Source organism: Lactuca sativa, chromosome 3, assembly GCF_002870075.4.
Source record: "Lactuca sativa cultivar Salinas chromosome 3, Lsat_Salinas_v11, whole genome shotgun sequence".
Taxonomy (NCBI): Eukaryota; Viridiplantae; Streptophyta; class Magnoliopsida; order Asterales; family Asteraceae; genus Lactuca; species Lactuca sativa.
In genome coordinates this window covers 68,946,470-68,967,644 of record NC_056625.2, presented here as the reverse complement: position 1 = coordinate 68,967,644, position 21,175 = coordinate 68,946,470, and the positions used below count along the sequence as shown (strand labels likewise).

General features: G+C 39.4%; 1 pseudogene; it reads right to left on the bottom strand.

Annotated features, from left to right (window-relative positions):
• LOC111888348 (lysine-specific demethylase JMJ29-like) overlaps nucleotides 1-21,175 on the bottom strand; it is a 65,133-nt pseudogene that overhangs the window by 39,559 nt on the left and 4,399 nt on the right.

Here is a 21,175-nt window from a genome sequence, read left to right as displayed (position 1 = left end):
AATGTATAGCACAATATAGCTATGTTTATCTTGTTTTGTTTTGTACTAATGGTAATGATGGAGGATTCTTACAAATTCAGTGAGTATTTTCTATTATATAATTATACCACTATAAGAAATACATGTAAAATATGAAGTCATCAAAGATTTAACACTTTGCTCAACATGTTACAAAGTGTGTTGAAAGTTATAAGCTGTTAACTAGTTTTTAACTTTTCTACACTGTTTTAGAAAGATCATAGAAAAATCATACGAGGTCGAAAACTGAATCCGTAAATTCTGAGAGTTCCTTAAATGTGTCTAGTTTACTCATAATTTTTATCATGATTTTTAATAACCTCCAACTTGGGTAAAAAAGTCCATAATCACAGACTGGTCCGGATTGGTGTTTGAAATGATAGGCAGTTTTGTAAAAATCACCATAAATTGTAGAAAAATCGTATGGAGATGTGCAAGTATTCATTTTAAAGCTAAGAGCTGGAGTTACTTACACCTAAAACATTTTTGAAATCAAAAATGTTTAAGTTTCCCAAAACATTCCGTGAATGGAGTCCAACTTTTCTGATGAAAGCTGTTAGAAAATTTTAGTTATGTTCTTGGTGTTTTAACTTGTATTCCCCCACTAAAAACTTGAGAAAACATGAAAATATAGGGGTATGAACTCACCTTGAGTGGTTTCAGTAGATTAGTGTTGAAGAAGATAAGTGTTCAACTCAAGAACACTTGAAGAATCACTTGAAGATTCGAAGATCTAACAAGAATGTGATGATGTTTGTGTAAGGAATCACTGATTTGAGAAAAGGGGGAGAGTAATAATCATAGAGAGAATGATTTATACTTACCAAGTGTGTGAGAAAGCTTGATAATCAGCCTTGAATCTCGAATTTGAGGGAGGAAGTTGGAGAGAAAAGGTTGTTTGGTCTTGGTGAAAATGAGGAAAATGTGTGAAGTGAGGGAAATGAAGAGATATAAGAGTGTTCTCCAACTCTTTTGGACGTGGGTGGCTGGGAAAAGAGAGGGCTAATGCCTTGAAGTGACTAGGAGTAGAGAGGAGTACAAGGATTGGTCAAATGAATGGGCATGGGGTGGTGGTTTGTGTCAAATATTATGGCAAGATCCACACTCCACCTCAAGATCTCACTTAAAAGATTTTATTCTCAAATAAATATTTTCATGAAAATATGCCCAAATTATGATTATTTAGGGTCTTATATGTTAAAATATGATTTCTGGATAAAATCCCGCGTTAAAATAATTAAAAACGGACTTAAAATAGAGAATTAGTCAAAAACTGGGTGAAAAACGTAAAATTCGAAGTCTAGGACCGGAGGTCTCGGTCATCAGCAGCATTAGAGCCGGAAGGAGCCTTGGTCGCTGAAGTGGGTCTGAAGGAAGCTTAGCCGCAGATGAAGAAAGGGGCGTTGCGGTCCGAAGTCTAGAGAACCGGAAGCGAACCTCGGATGCGGGCTGCTCCATGCGGCTGCGGTCGGAGGCTGCGGTCTTGACGACTGTGGCTCTGGGCTTCGGCTCGGTGGTTGCGGCTGGATGGTTGCGGCTAGATAGGAGCCTCGGACTCGGTTTAGGTGACCTCGGATCCAAGAAGACTTGGCCCTTATAAGGAGGCTTCGGTCCTAAAGGGTTATTTTCCAAGGTTTTTCGCTTCTTTGAGTGATTCCTTATCAAGCCAAGTATCAGGATGCCCCAATTGCTTATAAAAATTTCAAGAGAGGTTTCGGGAGAGATTTTAAAATCTTGGAGAGATTTCTCATTCAAAGAGAGATTTGGGATAGATTTCACATATGGAGAGAGATTTGGGAGAGATTCCACATTCTTGGAGAGATTTCTCATACAAAGAGAGATTTGGGAGAGATTTCACATTCTTGGAGAGGTTTCTCATACAAAGAGAGATTTGGGAGAGATTTCACATTCTTGGAGAGATTTCTCATACAAAGAGAGATTTGGGAGAGATTTCATAATCTTGGAGAGATTCTCGATAAAGAGAGATAGAGTGAAAACGATTGAGAGAGGTTTTGTGAGTGACATTTGTGACATTTGTAAGCCCCATTAAGCCATGTTTAAGGATCTTACACACTCCCAATGAGTATGCAACATTGTTTTATTGGTTTGGTTCGTTACTTACCATAGTTTTTGGTTAAGGAAATCTAGATGTACGAACTTTTCAATTTATGATCTCTCATTAGAATAGCGAGTTGTTTAGTAATTACATAATGTAAACCCCAGTATAAAAGGGTTAACTGAGGTGACCAGTCTGACTTGTTGACTTTATTTGACTTTGACTTGACCAGAATTTGACGGTTGTCACATGGATTGTGTGACATCCCCAAAATCTCGACCTGAAAAGACCGATTTCATTTATGCTTTTTAAAATAATTTCAGAGTAAATCCTTTAGATTTAAAAGAGTTGCGGAATTTGTTCCCAAAACAAAATATGATAAAATAATATTTATCAAAGCATTTCATCAAGAGATGAATTTTCATTATATAATCAAAACTCGGGATGTCATGTTCCGATACAGACCATAAAGCATAAACGATAACATTACAAGTCATTCAACAAATATATACATATACAGACTTGTACACAAAACAACTCGATGATTCATCCATCTTATGCCCTTGCGCCACTTCCTGTAATACAAATAAAACTGAGTGGTTCAGGCTTGAGAGCCTGGTGAGCATATAGGGTTTTCAACCCACAATAAATAAATTATATTTAATTTCACCAACCAACAATAACCCGATTACCCATTCCCGTTATCCTCACTTTACGTCCCTAAAACAACATCTATCTTAAGGGACCTAATCTAGGATTTTCATCGGAACGGACATTATTGCTAAGGGGTTTCCTCAACAATAGATATCCTAAAGGCAACCATGATGGGGATAGAGTACACCGGTGAACACATCGTTCACAACACCTACAGGTTATGAACCTACTAGCGTTCCACAAGATTGTCTAGAAAGAGTCTGTGGTCGTTATCCATACTCCGCTGAATAACTAGATCAACAATAACAACATCGAGGCCTCTCATCTATTTATCACACATCAAGTATCTACCCATGTTCTACCCAACATATTAGTAGATAAAAATATATATTTTTATACATAGTTTAAAACCTGTATAGCATTCTCATTCAATACATTTTCCACATAACAGATGAGGCTCACCCACATAACACATATTTCATAGAGAATAAATCGGATCTATGAGATAGAAGAAAGTGAATATACATTCACACATATAATCAACAAAATATACACATAACACGTATTTCGTACCAAATACTTCATAATTATGTGTTAGAAGAAAGTAACTACACACTCATTTGATCAGAAGATGATCGGACGGCACTACGACTTGCAGAAGTAGTATTCTTCAGTAGATCTAGAAGATCTTCACAAAAACCGGGCTTCTCGCGAGTAGAGCTTCGGCTCGGGAATTGCACTTCTCGGGATCTTCGGGGCTTCGGAATTTGCTTCGGGGCTCGAGATTGATACTGGGGCTTCGGGATACTTTTGGCATGCAAAACGAGGCAAAATAGGAGAAAAAGAAGAGAATTTGGCAAATGGAGTCGGCTTCCCTCGCAACCCTTTTTATAGAGGCTGAGCCTCGCACGTACGCTGGGCGTAATGCCCTTACGCGGGGTGTACTCCTCGGATCGTCACTGCATGCGTCATCGGTGCACTCGAGTCCGAGGCGGTGCATGCATCGGGGTACGCTGGGCGTACTCAACTACCTTGGGTGTAGTTCGGATCAGATCGATGAATCCCCCCCCCCCCCTTCCTTCGGATAATATTGGAATTTAATAATTAAATTTTAATTTTAATTATTTAATAAACTTCGAAAATTCATATCTTCTTCATACGAACTCCGTTTTCGACGTTCTTTATATCCACGCGTAGGTGAGACTACACTCTACAACTTTCGTTTAGACTCCGTCGGCTAATTTTGATTTATTTTTATTATTTATTTTTAGTAGGCCGGGACAAGAAAACTCCGTTATAAATTCATAACTTCTTCATCCGACGTCCGTTTTCGTCTATCTTTTTATCGATTTACTACTATTAACGAGATCTTCGATTCTCGTTTAGATTGTTTCAACCAACAATCACTCGATCTCGAATCGAGTATTCGAGCTGCATACTGCTAAGTCGAAACTTAGAAAAATCATAACTTCCTCATACGATGTCAGATTTGGGCGTTCTTTTTATGCACGCTCTTAGTTTAACAAACTCTACGACTTTCGTTTAGATCACTAAGGCTAAATATCGCTCTAACGTAAATTTCACTTTTTACGTCATTCAATGTTGTCAGTTCTGTCACGAAACTTCGACAGGTCATAACTTCTTCGTTATAACTTAGATTTTGGCATTCTTTATATATTCGGAAACCTCATTTCAACTACTACAACATTATACATAGATATCAGCTTTATCTAACATTTTATTTTTATTCTCAATTACATTAAGACACACAATTAAGCACAAAACACATAATACTCAAATAATACACTTTTATTATTTCAAAACGGGTTACAAAGGTTAACCTAGACTATTATATCAACATAAATGACAAGCCCAGAAACATAGGCGTTACAGATTGAGCAGGTGAAGCGAGTATCGGGTAGGAAGGTTGTGAGCAGACTGCAGGATAGTTGGCCATAGCGGACTTCGAGGACGAAGTCTAGATTAAGTGGGGGAGAGTTGTAACGCCTTGTTCTAAATTATTCATTTATGGAATTTCAGAGGCCAAGGCTAGGGGCGTGTTGGTCCTTTATGAGTCTTAGAGCGGTTATTTTAGAAAGTTTCGGGTCGGGGTGTGTTACCAAATGTGTGGGGCTTCTCGCCACCTTTCCGTGGATATAAAGTTCATAGGAAACGGATCTATAATGAAGGATTATGACACTTTGAAGATATTGGCAACAATGGCCCTTATGGAGAAAAGTTCGCATGGAAGGCCATGCATTCAATTTGGAAGGTGCGTGGGTTACCCAGCGTAAGCTGGGTTATGACCAACAAAATGGAGCAAGTGATCGCGTGTGCAGGGAGGTGTACGCTCAGAGTCATCAAACCCTATTTTTAGGGTGTGCCACTATATAAGGAACATCATGGATCCAACCCTAGCCCCCTTATTAGCCTCCCAACCTCATAGAAACCCTAGAACGCCCCAACCTTTCATTTTGAGAGATCTTGACCTTGGAAAGCTCATCTTTGTGGTTTTAAGCTTGGAAGAGAAAAGAAAAGATTGGCAAGGAGGAACCTTGGAAGCTGGAGCTCATAGATCTGAGATAGCATCATCTTTTGGAACTCTTTGGAGGTATAAAGCTCACAGCTTTAGTTAAGGGTGCTTAGATCTAGTGTGGTTTAGTATGGATTAGTTTTGGTCCAAAGGTGGAAGCTTTATAGCTTAAATCTGATTTCCATGCCAAAGGTTGCCACCCTTGGTGCTAAATGACTCCCTAGAACAGAAAGTTGATACCTTGATGGTCTTAATGGAGCCATACAAGAGATGGACCATTTTCATGGAAGTAGGTTGTCATATTTTGGAGTTTGGGTTTATTTGAGGAGTTACGAGCCATCACTAAGCAACTTTATGAATTAAGACATGGAATAAGACTTGGATATGAGTTTGTAGCCTCTGAATCGGAGTATTAAGCACTTAATAAAATATTGGCTTAACAGGGCTGTACGCTGGGTGTACAAGGAGGTACGCACGGTGTACAAGCCATCAACCAATACGCTGAGCATAACTAGGAGTACGCCCCACGTAATCTGCCAGTTTGGGTTTTGAGTAATTGGGCCTCGGTGTGGGCTGTGTTTTGGACCTTGGGTCTTTGGGCCTTGGTGGGCCATCAGGAGTCAGCGGATATGGACCAAGTATATGGGTTAGGCTTAGGGTAATGCCTAATAAAGATATTTGGCCCAATATAGCAAATTGGGCCATTAATGGGACACCAGTGGGTTTGGGAAGCTTAGCTAGTGTTGGGCCTTTTATATTATGCTTTGGGCCTTAGTTATGGACCAAATTGGGATAGGGGTAAAATTGTCATTTTACCCTGAGAAGGACTATTGAATTGGGCTAAGTGATTATTTTGATCTTGGTAGCTCGAAGATCCGAAGGAGCAGCAGTACGAGTATTGGCAGATAATAGCGTGAGGGATATCAGCAAAGTTTCAGCAGTACGGGGTGAGTTTCCCTTTGTGTGAATGGGTCTATGGCCACAATGCCGGCCCATGTAGTTTATGAGTGGGAAGACCCGGGGGTTAGCCCTAGGCACTGTATGCTAGAGTGTGATTCCAGATCAAGGTCCGATATCGTGCAGGCACTTAAGGAATGTTTGCATGATAGTTTATACTTGTTGTCTTTGTGATACTTGTATGTGCCTGGTAGGGAGGTGAGTGTGGGCGAGGTCCTGTATCTCACCTTTAGCAGAGTATGAATGGGGTTTTGTATCTCCTTAGTAGTAGAGCAGGGGCGAGGCTCGAGATAGGAGAGAGGTGAGTATGGGCAGGGGCCCGTATCTTAATAACAGTAGGAGCATGGACGGGGTTCCATGACTCATTAGTGGTAGGCCAGGGGCGAGGCCCTAGTTAGGCGAGGCCTTAGATCAGGAATACTGTAGAGTGTGATAGGTGCTTGTTGTGTGTTATGTTATATGCTGGATGTGTCTAGTGGGCGAGGCCCAAAGACAGGCGATGCCTAAGAGAAACAAATATGTATACTGAACGGGGCTCGATGCCGAAGTTAGTCCGATGCCGGTCAATTCCCGATGCAGCGGGCGAGGGCCCAGTATGTGGTTGTAAGTGGTATTTGGCAGGTTGGGGAACTCACTAATTTTCGTGCTTACGGTTTTCAGTTTTGGTTTCAGGTACTTCTGGTAGCGGAGGGAAGAGCTCGGGATGATCGCATGGCACACACACACCATAGAGTTTCAGCCTGGGATGTTTACTCTGATAAAATAAAATAATATTTTAGACATGATAATCTGATGTGATATGTTTTGAATGAATGATTGACACTTGTGGTTTATTTATTAAATAAAAAACGAAATTTTTGGTCATGATTTTTGGTTCGTTATATATATATATATATATATATATATATATATATATATATATATATATATATATATATATATATGTGTGTGTGTGTGTGTGTGTGTGTGTGTGTGTTCAATTGAAAAAAACGTTGAGAATTGGGGGCTCATTCTCAGTCAATCATATATTTTTGCCACAAAATGTTTCGTCGTACCGACACGATTGGAGAGGGATAATATTCATATTTGACTATAAATGTAAGTATATACATATATGAATCCACCACCCACCATCCTCTGTCACCACTTCTACTATCTCTATACCACCACCTCCGCCACCAACGCTCATAGTTTCTTATTCATCCAAAATACTTTTGTTGCGTTATAACAAACAAAAGGGCATAAAGCTAGTGCAAAAAATAAAACCATACACACATATACATAATATAGGTATTGGTATTTAGATAAATAGGGGGTTATGCCCAGTAGTTGTAACACCCCAATTTTTTTCATACTTTTTCAAAATTATCGTTATAAAATCTTTTCGGGTATTAAACAACATTTTACAAAAAACCGGTCCCACAAAAACATTTAAATATTAAAACATTGGATGTTACAATTAAGTATCAATACATAAATAATAAGGAAATATGAATTACATCAATACCATTAAAAATAAACTTGACAAAATCCACTCAATTCTCTATCTCTTAACTTGTAACTTCCATCTATCACATTTTCTCCTTAAGTAAAACCTGGGATAAATGACATTATAAAGAGATACGTAAGACAATAATGTCTTGCATATTATGTGGGTTTGTGACCCAAAATGTCACACCCCCAAACCAGAATGGCGGAAACATTCGGGGGTGGATGACTTCACGTAGTATCACAACCATTGAATATTGTAAAGAAAGTAACACAACCATCACATATATAATGAAAACGTATGTTGTTGCGTTATACATATTAGCAAAAGAATATTACAATGAGATGATAAATGTTTAATAATAAAACATCCTTAGTGTTCCCTTCTCCAAAAGCTGGTGGTTACCTGTATTACTGATTCCCTGAGAAATACAAGTGGTTTCGAAAAAGTGTCAACAATTCAGTTGGTGAGTTCATAAGTGTTTTGCATTGAAAAGTATGTCCTTTTTGATAGTAAATCGATGAACGAGGTTTTCAGAAAATCCAATATTTTCTATAAATGATTTGAACAGTTTCCTGTGTTGGAGTGCGTTTGTGTTTTCCATACTTGAATAATAGTGATACAATTTTAACGATAAAATGGAAAACTGAAATGCATATATGAATCTCGTAAATCAAACTTGTTTTTATACTTTTATGTGAGTTTTATAACCATACTATTGACACTGACGGCCTGTAACAACATTCTTCAGGTGTTGTAGTGTTATGACATTTGTCACCCTAGACCTGCCGGTCTAACTATAGCTAATAGTTTAGGTGCGGGGTTGTCAATCCCGTATAGATCTATACACAAGTATCACGCTCTCTCTCCAAGAGATTATGGTATATAATACAGGACTTGAAATGCATACATACGAGTACATTGAAGTTTAAATGTCTCACATTACTTGGTATAAACAGATTTACGATAATAAAGACCTTACTTCTTTTGAAAGCATTTCATTTGTCGAGATGTATATATGTAAAATGTATGAATCACTTGAATACTAGACTCATTATAATTTCTCAAAAGTATGTTCCCATTTGGTAATAACAACTTGGTGATATAATAGCCCTTTAAACATAAAGTTATTTTTGTATCAAAACCCTATAAGAACGATATTATAAAAATGATACTTTGATTTGTAATGTACTTGTATTCCCCCCCTAAAACGTGAAAAGAATTGAAAAGTAGGGGTATGAACTCACTCGTTAAGTTTGAAGAGAGAGGCTAGGGTTGAGCAGAACTTCGACCGCGGATGGTTGCGTCGTCGGGCTCTTCGGGGATCTCTGCAGCGTAAATCTTTCGTCGGGGGCTCGAGTGTGGAAACCAAGGTCGTCGGGACAGCTTCTTGTGCTTGGAAGGGTGTGAGAGTATCTGGAGATTTGTGAATGTGTGCTTAAACTCGCAGCTGATGCCATCTATTTATAGTGCTGGAAGAGTGAGTACGCGGGGCGTAATTTTGGAGTACGCTGGGCGTACTCACGTACGCGGCGCGTACGTCGTTACGCTGGGCGTAATATGACGTCATGGATTACGACTCCTGGCTAGCTAAACGTAGCTTGGGCGGGCCGATGGGACTCGACTCTGGGTCTAGTACGCGGGGCGTACTCCCAGAGAACGCGGGGCGTAACCCGACCTGTCCTCTTCTAAATTCCGTAACTTTCGCGTACGAGCTCCGTTTTTCGTGTTCTTTATATCCACGCGTAGGTGAGATTATGTTCTACAACTTTCATTTAGACTCCGTCGGCTAGTTTTGACTTTATTTTTAATGATATATTTTTAATAGACCGGGCCTTCTAAAGTTCGTTAAAAATTCATGGTTTCTTTATTCGACGTCGGTTTTCGTTTGTCTTTTTATTGTTTTATTACCACTGAGGAGATCTTCAACTTCCGTTTAGGTGGCGATACCTAAATAACACTCGATCTTCAATCCGAGTTTTTAGCCCTCTACTACTGTTACGAAACTTTAAAAATCCGTAACTTCTTCATACGAGGTCCAATTTGGGCGATCTTTTTATGCACGCTCACCTTTCAACGAGATCTACGACTCTTGTTTAGATACTTAAGGCTAAAATGTATTTTATTGAGATTTTTCTTTTTATGTCAAATAATGTTTTAACGTCGTGTCGTAAATATATGAGTGGTTATAATTTCTTCAATATATCCCGGTTTTGAGCGTTCTTTATGTTTTTGGAAACCTTGGCATGATATCTAATATTTGATGCATCCCAACTTAGATACTTGAACACTTTATTTTCGAGGTTAATTTCGTTGTTTTTAGCTTTCGAGTGTTTACAATGCTTTTGGAAAATATAGGGTTGTCACATCATCCCCCTGTTAAGGGAATTTCGTCCCGAAATTTAATCTAACATAGTGTTTACAATTTTAGGAAAAAGATGCGGGTACTTTTGTTTCATCTGATCCTCGTGTTCCCAGGTGTATTTAGGTCCTCGCTTGGCGTTCCAGCGGACCTTTACAATGGGTATTCGGCTTTGTTTAGTCCTTTTGATTTCCCGATTCATGATCTCTACTGGTTCCTCCACAAACTGGAGGTTTTCATTTATTGCAATTTCGTCTAGAGGGACGACAAGGGTCTCGTCGGATAAGCACTTCTTTAGATTTGATACGTGAAAGGTAGGGTGTACGTTGTGGAGCTCCTGAGGTAGTCTAAGTTTGTAAGCCACTGGACCGATCCTGGCAAGGATCTCGAATGGTCCGATGTATCTAGGGTTCAGTTTTCCATGTTTTCCGAAGCGTATTAAACCTTTCCAAGGTGAGACTTTGAGTAGGACATGGTCTCCAACTTGGAATTCCAAGGGTTTGCGTCTCTTATCAGCATAACTCTTTTGTCTATCCCTTGATGCTTTTAGACGTTCTCGGATTTGAACAATCTTCTCCGTAGTCTCCCTTATGATTTCTGGCCCAGTGAGCGTGTTGTCAGTTGCTTGCGCTTTTGCTAGTTGTGTGTCCCCCACTTTGGCCCAGCACAAAGGTGACCTGCATTTGCGGCCATAGAGGGCTTCGAACGGGGCAGCTTTGATACTGGTGTGGTAGCTATTGTTGTACGAGAACTCGACCAATGGTAGATGTGTGTCCCATGCTTTTCCAAAATCGATTACGCAAGCTCTCAGCATGTCTTCTAGGGTTTGTATAGTTCTCTCGCTCTGGCCGTCGGTTTGTGGGTGATAAGCGGTACTCATGTCTAGTCTTGTCCCCAAAGCTTTTTGTAGCGACTGCCAGAACCTTGAGGTGAATCTACTATCTTGGTCCGAGATAATGGATATGGGCACACCATGCAGTCGTACAATTTCTCTGAGGTATGTCCTTGTTAACTTTTCCAATTTATCCGTCTCTTTGATTGGTAGGAAATACGCTGACTTAGTTAACCTGTCGACAACTACCCAAATGGTGTCGAGTCCGCTTGCTGTTTTGGGTAATTTTGTTATGAAATCCATGGTTATCCGCTCCCACTTCCATTCGGGTATTTCTGGTTGTTGTAATAAACCCGAAGGCTTCTGGTATTCCACCTTGACTTTGGCACATGTCAGGCATTTGCTCACGTAGGTAGCAATATCGGCTTTCATGTTCTGCCACCAGTATAACTTCTTGAGGTCTAGATACATCTTATCGGAGCCGGGATGTATGGAGTATCGTGTTTTATGGGCTTCGTCCATAACGATTTCTCTGAATCCACCAAACTTCGGTATCCAAATTCGATCCATGAAATAACGAATCCCGTTGCTCTTAGTCTCAAGGTTTTTATCCATTCCCCTTAGGGCTTCTCCTGTCACATTTTCGGATTTCAAGGCTTCTATTTGGGCTTCCTTGATTTGTGTGAACAGGTGTGATTGGATCGTCATAGTTAGGGACTTCACTCGGCGACCTGAGTACTCCTTCCAACTGAGTGCATCAACCACTACATTAGCCTTTCCAGGGTGATATCGAATTTCGCACTCGTAATCACTTAGTAGTTCTACCCATCGTCTTTGTCTCATGTTGAGTTCCTTCTGATTGAGGATATGTTGGAGGCTTTTATGATCAGTGAAGATGGTACATTTTGTGCTGTAGAGATAGTGTCTCCATATCTTCAGAGCGAAGACGACTGCTCCTAGCTCAAGATCATGCATTGTGTAGTTTACTTCATGCGTCTTTAGTTGCCTTGAGGCGTAGGTGATGACCTTCCCTCTTTGCATTAAGACACACCCAAGTCCTTGGTTTGATGCATCACAATAGACCACGAAGTCCTCCGTTCCCTCTGGCAAGGTTAGGATGGGCGCACTACATAAGGCTCGCTTTAGTGTCTGAAATGCACTGTCTTGTTTTTCTCCCCAGTCGAAGGTCACATTTTTCTGGGTTAGGGTGGTAAGTGGCTTGGCAATCTTTGAAAAGTTCGGTATGAATCTTCGGTAATACCCGGCGAGTCCCAAAAATTGCCGGATTTCTGTAGGGGTTCTTGGAGTAGTCCAACTATCTATTGCCTTTATCTTGGAGGGGTCCACGTGTATTCCTTCTTTGCTTACAACATGTCCTAGGAAATCCACTTCCCGAATCCAAAATTCACATTTGGAAAATTTTGCGTAAAGTTTCTCTGCCCTTAGTGTTTCCAGTACTTGGCTGAGATGTTTGCTGTGTTCTTCCTGGCTTCTTGAATAGATGAGTATATCATCTATGAATACGATAACGAATTTATCCAGGAAGGGACGACATACTCGGTTCATCAAATCCATGAACACTGCTGGAGCATTCGTCAATCCGAAGGGCATTACTACAAATTCGTAGTGACCATAACGTGTTCGGAAAGCCGTTTTGGGGATGTCTCCCTCCAGCACTCGCAGTTGGTGATAACCAGATCTTAGATCGATCTTTGAGAAGTAGCTTGCTCCCTGTAGTTGGTCGAATAGATCGTCTATGCGCGGTAAGGGATATCGGTTCTTGATCGTCAGTTTGTTTAATTCTCGATAATCGATGCACATGCGAAAGGATCCGTCCTTCTTTTTCACGAACAGGACTGGCGCTCCCCATGGTGAGAAGCTCGGTCTGATGAATCCCTTGCTCAGCAGCTCGTTTAATTGACTGGATAGTTCCTGCATCTCGGTTGGGGCTAAACGGTAAGGTGACTTTGCTACAGGGGTAGCTCCGGGGATTAAGTCGATTCTGAATTCGATTTGACGTTCCAGTGGGATTCCTGGAAGATCTTCTGGGAAAATATCCGGGAAGTTGCAGACTTCCGGAATATCTTTAATGTTTTTCGATTCTCGTTTCTTGTCTACTACGTGGGCTAGAAAGGCATGATATTCCTTACGAAGATACTTTTGTGCTTTAATACAGGAAATGATTTGTAAACTTGAACTAGGTTTGTCGCCATAAATGACAAGAGTTTCGCCGTTTGGCAGATTTAAGCGAACAACCCTTTCGTGGCAAAGGATATCGGCATGGTGAAGGCTCAACCAGTCCATACCGATGATGACATCGAAACTTCTTATGGAAATGGGCATAAGATCGACTTGAAACAAACGCTCGTTTAAATTTAGTGTGCACCCTACGTACAAATCGTTTGCGTGTTCTGTTTTACTGTTTGCCATTTCTACAGTGAATATTTTATTGAGTGGTTGGGGTCTTTGATTAAGTAGGTGTTTGAATTTATGACTCACAAAACTTCTCTCCGCACCGCAGTCAAAAAGTATGCATGCATAAGTGTTGTTGAGTAGGAACGTACCCGTAACCACCGTCGGGTCTGCTATTGCTTCATTTTGTCCTACTGCCAACACTCTCCCCACACCGCCAATATTCCTTTCCTTGGGACAATCCCTCCTGAAGTGTCCAGTCTCTCCGCACCCATAACACACCCGGCTTACTCCAGTGCCAGAAACTTGAGTGATTGGTCGTGCCGGTGCTTTACAGAAATGGGCTGTGTGCCCTTTCCTGTCACAGTTCTTGCAGTGCATCTCGTGACAAATACCACGGTGATGGTAGTTGCACTTGCTGCACTTGGGCAGATTCCCCGCATATGGTTTTGTTGGTGCAGAGGTAGCAGGAGTTATGGTGGGGGTAGTAGCAGCATGAACCGCAACCATTTGCTTCTTTGAAGGTTCTTGCGAAGTTTGCCCCTTCCTTTTGTTCCAAAATTTCTTCTTGTTGTTGCTGTTGGCATTGATTTCATTGTTGCTGTTCCCTTTGGTTGGTTCAGCCATAATCGCCGCGACTCCTTGACAGACACCATGATCAACAAGAGATTGCGCTAGTTCCTTGGCGCTGGCGAAAGTCAAGGGTTTGGAGGCTAATACACTTCCTCGAAGTTGGGGTGATAGTCCCTAGATGTATCTCTCGACCTTTTGGCTCTCCAGGGTTAACATTCCTGGGCAAAGTGTTATTAAGTCACTGAACCTGTTGGTGTAACCTGCTATGTCCGAACCTACCATCGAAAGGTTCCACAGTTCCTGTTCAAGTTTCTGAATCTTGCCTCTTGGGCAGTATTCTCGAAGGAGCATTCTTTTCAGGTTTTCCCAACCCATGGAGTTTGCCACCACCAGGGTTAGTGTCTGGACGTGGCCGTTCCACCATGTCAGGGCGCGTTCAGAGAAAGTAAAAGCGGCGAACTTTACTTTGCTTTCTTCAGGACATGCACAGATTTCGAATACAGCTTCCGTTTTCTCTATCCATTGAGATAGAGCCAATACTCCCCCAGTCCCGTAAAAGGGAATAGGTTTTCCGTTAGTGAAGTCTTTGTAAGTGCATACCCCTGAACGGCTTTGACCTTGGCCATTTGTAAAACTGTTTGTTCCTCCCCTCGATCCGTTGTTGCTCATTTGTGCCATTGCTGCAGTTACAGCAGTCTGGAACATAACGGTGTCCATAATTGGAGGAGGTGGTGGAGGTGGTGTTGAAGTTGAGTTTCTGCGTGTTGATCTACGAGGAGGCATGTTCTGGTAGAAAAAGAAAATAAGAATGAATACTATGAGTTTCTAATGTTTTGACAATCGTGTGTTTAGTTGTATCTTGTAATTTATTTTGACTTTAGTTTATGGTTTCAAGGTAGGCATAGAAATTTAAAACTCGTAATTTTTGAGAGGTATAAAATAAGAAATACTTCATATTCATACATATAGGTCACAGCTGAAGTGTGTTACATTACATGTTTTGTTTGGAAAATTTGACCCTCCTAGGGGTCTCCGAAGACACAAAAGGGAAATAAGGAAAAACTTTTATCCGAAATCCTAATTTATAACAAAATTGTTGGGGCTCGAATAAGTCCTACTTGCGGCGTTTGGAGCTAGATTCGGCATCCGACCGTTTGACTCCCATTAGTCGCCTCTCGAGATCTGCTTGTTGTTCCTTCATTTCTCTTATTTCTGCCAGAGCCGTTATCATTTGGTTCTGAAGTGTTCCCGTGTAGATTTGGGTATTCTCATGTAGTCCTTCCAAACGGCGGATGTCAGCGGCGTTACCTTGGGTAGCAGCGTTGACCTCGCGAACTCTGGCTGCTTGCCTGTCCGTCTCGTAGTTCTGGGTAGCTATAACGTTCACAATAACAGGAAGTGCTCGATCAGCTGAGCTTCCCCCACTGACATTGTAAAAATCTCGGCACATGCCGAAAGGAGGGCGTACACCTTGTTGGCAGCTCCAGTAGTAGAGGTGACTTCCCCACATAGGAATGGGTCCCAGTTGATATGGTCTGATTATGGGAGGATGAGGGATGGGAGGGTCGTACACTTCTGGCTCGGAGTCTGTTCCGCTAGAAATCTCCTCGATCTCTTCATCGACTTCGAATTCCTCTCCGACTTCGACTTCGAATTCTTCCTCGATACCCCCTTCGGGTTCTTCCTCGACCTCTTCTTCGATTTCCTCTGGGTCTTCCTCCGGGTCTTCTTCTATCCAACCGCCGTTGCCTTGGTTTGGGTAGTAGGGATCTCCTGGTAAATGGAATCCGGCCATTTGTCTGTACTAGGATAGATATATGAGAACTTTATAAGAAAAGAAATTTCTATTTAACGACTTACTATTCTTAACTATAATTTTTATTTTACAACTATTTTTAATAATACTCCTATACTGTTTCAACTTGGCGAAACTAAAATAATTTTGTATTTGGGTAAGTTTTCGGCTTGTTGTCCACTACGACCATTCCTCGACATACGTTAGTCAAATCCAGGATAAATATAGTTGATCAGGCTATATTTATTCTCGACCTGATTACATACCCCGAGGCTCAATCGTAGTGTCGTAACTTGCCTTAATACTTTTTAGTAAAACTTGTTATGATACGAGATTAATGCATGCTTGTAAAAATGTATATCTTTAAAAGAAAGTATTTTGTTCATGAAAATGTTTCATCAGAGGGTTTTTGGTCCCCTTTGCATTTATAGTTTGTATATCGTATGTGGTTCGATATACTTAGTTCACTATAAACAATGCTCTGATACCAATCTGTCACACCCCCAAACCAGAATGGCGGAAACATTCGGGGGTGGATGACTTCACGTAGTATCACAACCATTGAATATTGTAAAGAAAGTAACACAACCATCACATATATAATGAGAACGTATGTTGTTGCGTTATACATATTAGCAAAAGAATATTACAATGAGATGATAAATGTTTAATAATAAAACATCCTTAGTGTTCCCTTCTCCAAAAGCTGGTGGTTACCTGTATTACTGATTCCCTGAGAAATACAAGTGGTTTCGAAAAAGTGTCAACAATTAAGTTGGTGAGTTCATAAGTGTTTTGCATTGAAAAGTATGTCCTTTTTGATAGTAAATCGATGAACGAGGTTTTCAGAAAATCCAATATTTTCTATAAATGATTTGAACAGTTTCCTGTGTTGGAGTGCGTTTGTGTTTTCCATACTTGAATAATAGTGATACAATTTTAACGATAAAATGGAAAACTGAAATGCATATATGAATCTCGTAAATCAAACTTGTTTTTATACTTTTATGTGAGTTTTATAACCATACTATTGACACTGACGGCCTGTAACAACATTCTTCAGGTGTTGTAGTGTTATGACATTTGTCACCCTAGACCTGCCGGTCTAACTATAGCTAATAGTTTAGGTGCGGGGTTGTCAATCCCGTACAGATCTATACACAAGTATCACGCTCTCTCTCCAAGAGATTATGGTATATAATACAGGACTTGAAATGCATACATACGAGTACGTTGAAGTTTAAATGTCTCACATTACTTGGTATAAACAGATTTACGATAATAAAGACCTTACTTCTTTTGAAAGCATTTCATTTGTCGAGATGTATATATGTAAAATGTATGAATCACTTGAATACTAGACTCATTATAATTTCTCAAAAGTATGTTCCCATTTGGTAATAACAACTTGGTGATATAATAGCCCTTTAAACATAAAGTTATTTTTGTATCAAAACCCTATAAGAACGATATTATAAAAATGATACTTTGATTTGTAATGTACTTGTATTCCCCCCCTAAAACGTGAAAAGAATTGAAAAGTAGGGGTATGAACTCACTCGTTAAGTTTGAAGAGAGAGGCTAGGGTTGAGCAGAACTTCAACCGCGGATGGTTGCGTCGTCGGGCTCTTCGGGGATCTCTGCAGCGTAAATCTTTCGTCGGGGGCTCGAGTGTGGAAACCAAGGTCGTCGGGACAGCTTCTTGTGCTTGGAAGGGTGTGAGAGTATCTGGAGATTTGTGAATGTGTGCTTAAACTCGCAGCTGATGCCATCTATTTATAGTGCTGGAAGAGTGAGTACGCGGGGCGTAATTTTGGAGTACGCTGGGCGTACTCACGTACGCGGCGCGTACGTCGTTACGCTGGGCGTAATATGGCGTCATGGCTTACGACTCCTGGCTAGCTAAACATAGCTTGGGCGGGCCGAAGGGACTCGACTCTGGGTCTAGTACGCGGGGCGTACTCCCAGAGAACGCGGGGCGTAACCCGGCCTGTCCTCTTCTAAATTCCGTAACTTTCGCGTACGAGCTCCGTTTTTCGTGTTCTTTATATCCACGCGTAGGTGAGATTATGTTCTACAACTTTCATTTAGACTCCGTCGGCTAGTTTTGACTTTATTTTTAATGATATATTTTTAATAGACTGGGCCTTCTAAAGTTCGTTAAAAATTCATAGTTTCTTTATTCGACGTCGGTTTTCGTTTGTCTTTTTATTGTTTTATTACCATTGAGGAGATCTTCAACTTCCGTTTAGGTGGCGATAGCTAAATAACACTCGATATTCAATCCGAGTTTTTAGCCCTCTACTACTGTTACGAAACTTTGAAAATCCATAACTTCTTCATACGAGGTCCAATTTGGGCGATCTTTTTATGCACGCTCACCTTTCAACGAGATCTACGACTCTTGTTTAGATACTTAAGGCTAAAATGTATTTTATTGAGATTTTTCTTTTTATGTCAAATAATGTTTTAACGTCGTGTCGTAAATATATGAGCGGTTATAATTTCTTCAATATAACCCGGTTTTGAGCATTCTTTATGTTTTTGGAAACCTTGGCATGATATCTAATATTTGATGCATCCCAACTTAGATACTTGAACACTTTATTTTCGAGGTTAATTTCGTTGTTTTTAGCTTTCGAGTGTTTACAATGCTTTTGGAAAATATAGGGTTGTCACACAAAACATTTATCATATTTTAATAAAAAAAACATTCCACCTTTGCAAAACATATTTCAAAAAGACATTTTCCACATTCCATTCTATATACATTTCATTAGTCATAACATAATTCAAAAGACATTTCTTTTCACATTCCATACCTTTTTTTTCATTAGGGGCTAACACCGGTGTTGAACCGTTGACATTTTTATACTTACGGCCTAGTGATATGCCTAAGTCTATACCAAGGTGGAAAGAACAAAATCAGTCCACCAATGTATCATTTCTTTTAGGACATCTATCTCGTGAATGGGAGGCATCACCCCGATAGATTGCTTTATATCTTGTTATGGGGACATCATGGCTCAATCAACATATATTGTTTTCAATACTTTACATTTCTCGTTATTACTTTCCATGATTTACACATTCATACGTTAGTATCCAAATACTTATTTCAAAAGTAAAACATTTATATTTCAAACACATTATCAAAACATTCGTTTTGCTTTCAAAAACATTTTTGCCTTCAACGCATTCTTTCAAAACATTTTTTCCAAGAGCATTTAACACTTTCATTTCAAAATGCTTCATATATCAAAACATTAGTATTTCATTATAATAAAAATCATTTTTCCATGTATCCCAAAGTGGGAAAATGCCAACACGTACTCACCTCAACCACGAGAATGTTAGTTAGTCATCTTCTAGTTTCTTTCCTTAGAGCATCACTCCCAGTCACCCCCAACATAACATGTAGGTGATAGTAAATAAAAATGACCAAAATACCCCTCATAGGTTCCAGTTGGATTTATCGTCATCAAACAACATCTAGGTCATTGAATCCATTCCATAATGAATTATAGGTACAAAATCCCCAAATTGGACTTCTAGGGTTCATGGATATTTTTACCCAAATCATCAAATCCATCATACAAACACTTAATTATTCAATAATCGAATCTAAATTTACAACTATTGGCTATAGTATAACCCATCATTGTACAAAGTACAACCCAAACATGAGGTTAAGTTTTAATCACTCGTTTCCACCAATTGTGGTAGATTGAAATCATTGAAGGATGAATTGACAACACAATGGTGATCTAAAATGTACTTTAACCATCTAAATCTCATTCATACCATTAGATAGATAATTTGAACATTAATGGAGCTTAAAGCTCAAAACCTTAACCAATTCTCCATCAAACCGATTACAATTTGGTTCAATGAAGAAGAGGAGTTCAAATACCAAATAATTCATGAATTTAACATCAAATCACCATAATGAGCATCATCGTCAGATTTTGGGCTTCATCCCAAACCCTAGGTTTGAATTTAACATAAGAAACACTTAAATTATACCTCTCAAGCTTGATGTTGCTTCATATCTTCAATTCATATCTTGATTCCTCAACAACCACTCTAAATCTTCCTTTGCCTCATAGAAATATTCATTTCCCTCTCATTTTCTCTCAATCACGTTTTCCTAAGCAACTAGAAGAGAAGATCCATTAACTAGCTTTGAACTTTCCTAACTTTCCACTTTTGGTCCCTCCTAGAAAAAGCTCTTTCAAAATAACTTCAAACTAACTTAGAAGCTACAATTAAGTTCCAAAATGGTCCCTCTCCATTCTAATATCCACAACCTTAGTCCAAGTTATTAAATTAGTCAAACCTAAGTTTCACTTGATTATCGCAAATGTCCCTTTAACTTAAGATGTTATAATTTTCACTTCTAACCTTCAAAATTTCATATCAACTAATTATATGTTTATCCTTTGATTCTTTAACTATACAAATCATCTTTCTTTTATTCACTTTATTAATTTAAGAACCCAATTCTAAACTAACATTTTAAAGTCTCTGCCTATATATATATATATATATATATATATATATATATATATATATATATATATATATATATATATATATATATATATATATATATATATCACTACTAGAAAAACAGCCTTTTACGACGCTCATTGCGTGTCGTAAAAGGCTCAGACGACGCACACATGCGCGTCAAGGAAGGCCCTGTCATAAAGAGAGACGACGCACTTTTGCGCGTCGTCTATAGACGGCGCTCATTTACGACGCGTAATTACGACGATCGTTTACGACACACAGTACGTATCAAGGAAGGCCTTGTCATAAAGGAAGACGACACGCATTCGCGTGTCGCAACCTTACGACGCGCGTGTTAATAACACACAATGCATATCAAGAAAGCCCCTGTCAAGAAAGGTCATGTCATAAATGAAGACGACACACATTTTTGCGTATCATAATTTTAAATGTTTAAAAAAATATTATTAATAGATTTACTTATTTTCAAATTAAATTTGTATTTAATGTTTCAAAATAGAAAATAAAATATCATATACAAAAAATAGAATCCATTGCATAAATTTAATGTCATACAAATAATCGTTCCATGGAAAGATAAAACAAATCAATAGAAGTTGTAACAAAAATTTACAAACGAATTAGATACAAAAAATACAATCCACTGCCCCTTTACTTATTCATGATCAACCTGCAAGTAGCTAACTAATCTGTACATATTCACCCTTGTTTCTAATCATTTTCTTAAATACTTTACAAACATAATTCATCCATAGTACCTAACTATAGTTGCAACCCTGTTTCTTCTTCTTTTGAACTCATCTCTTGCAACCGTTGCTCTAAGCCTAGTCTGAATATATACAACAGCTCCTTCTCAATTATGTGAAAAATACAATCGGAGAGTGGCCTACCTTCATAATAGCAACAACTAACGAAGCAGGAATGAAAGAGAAGGCAATACTCACAACAAACTTCGATA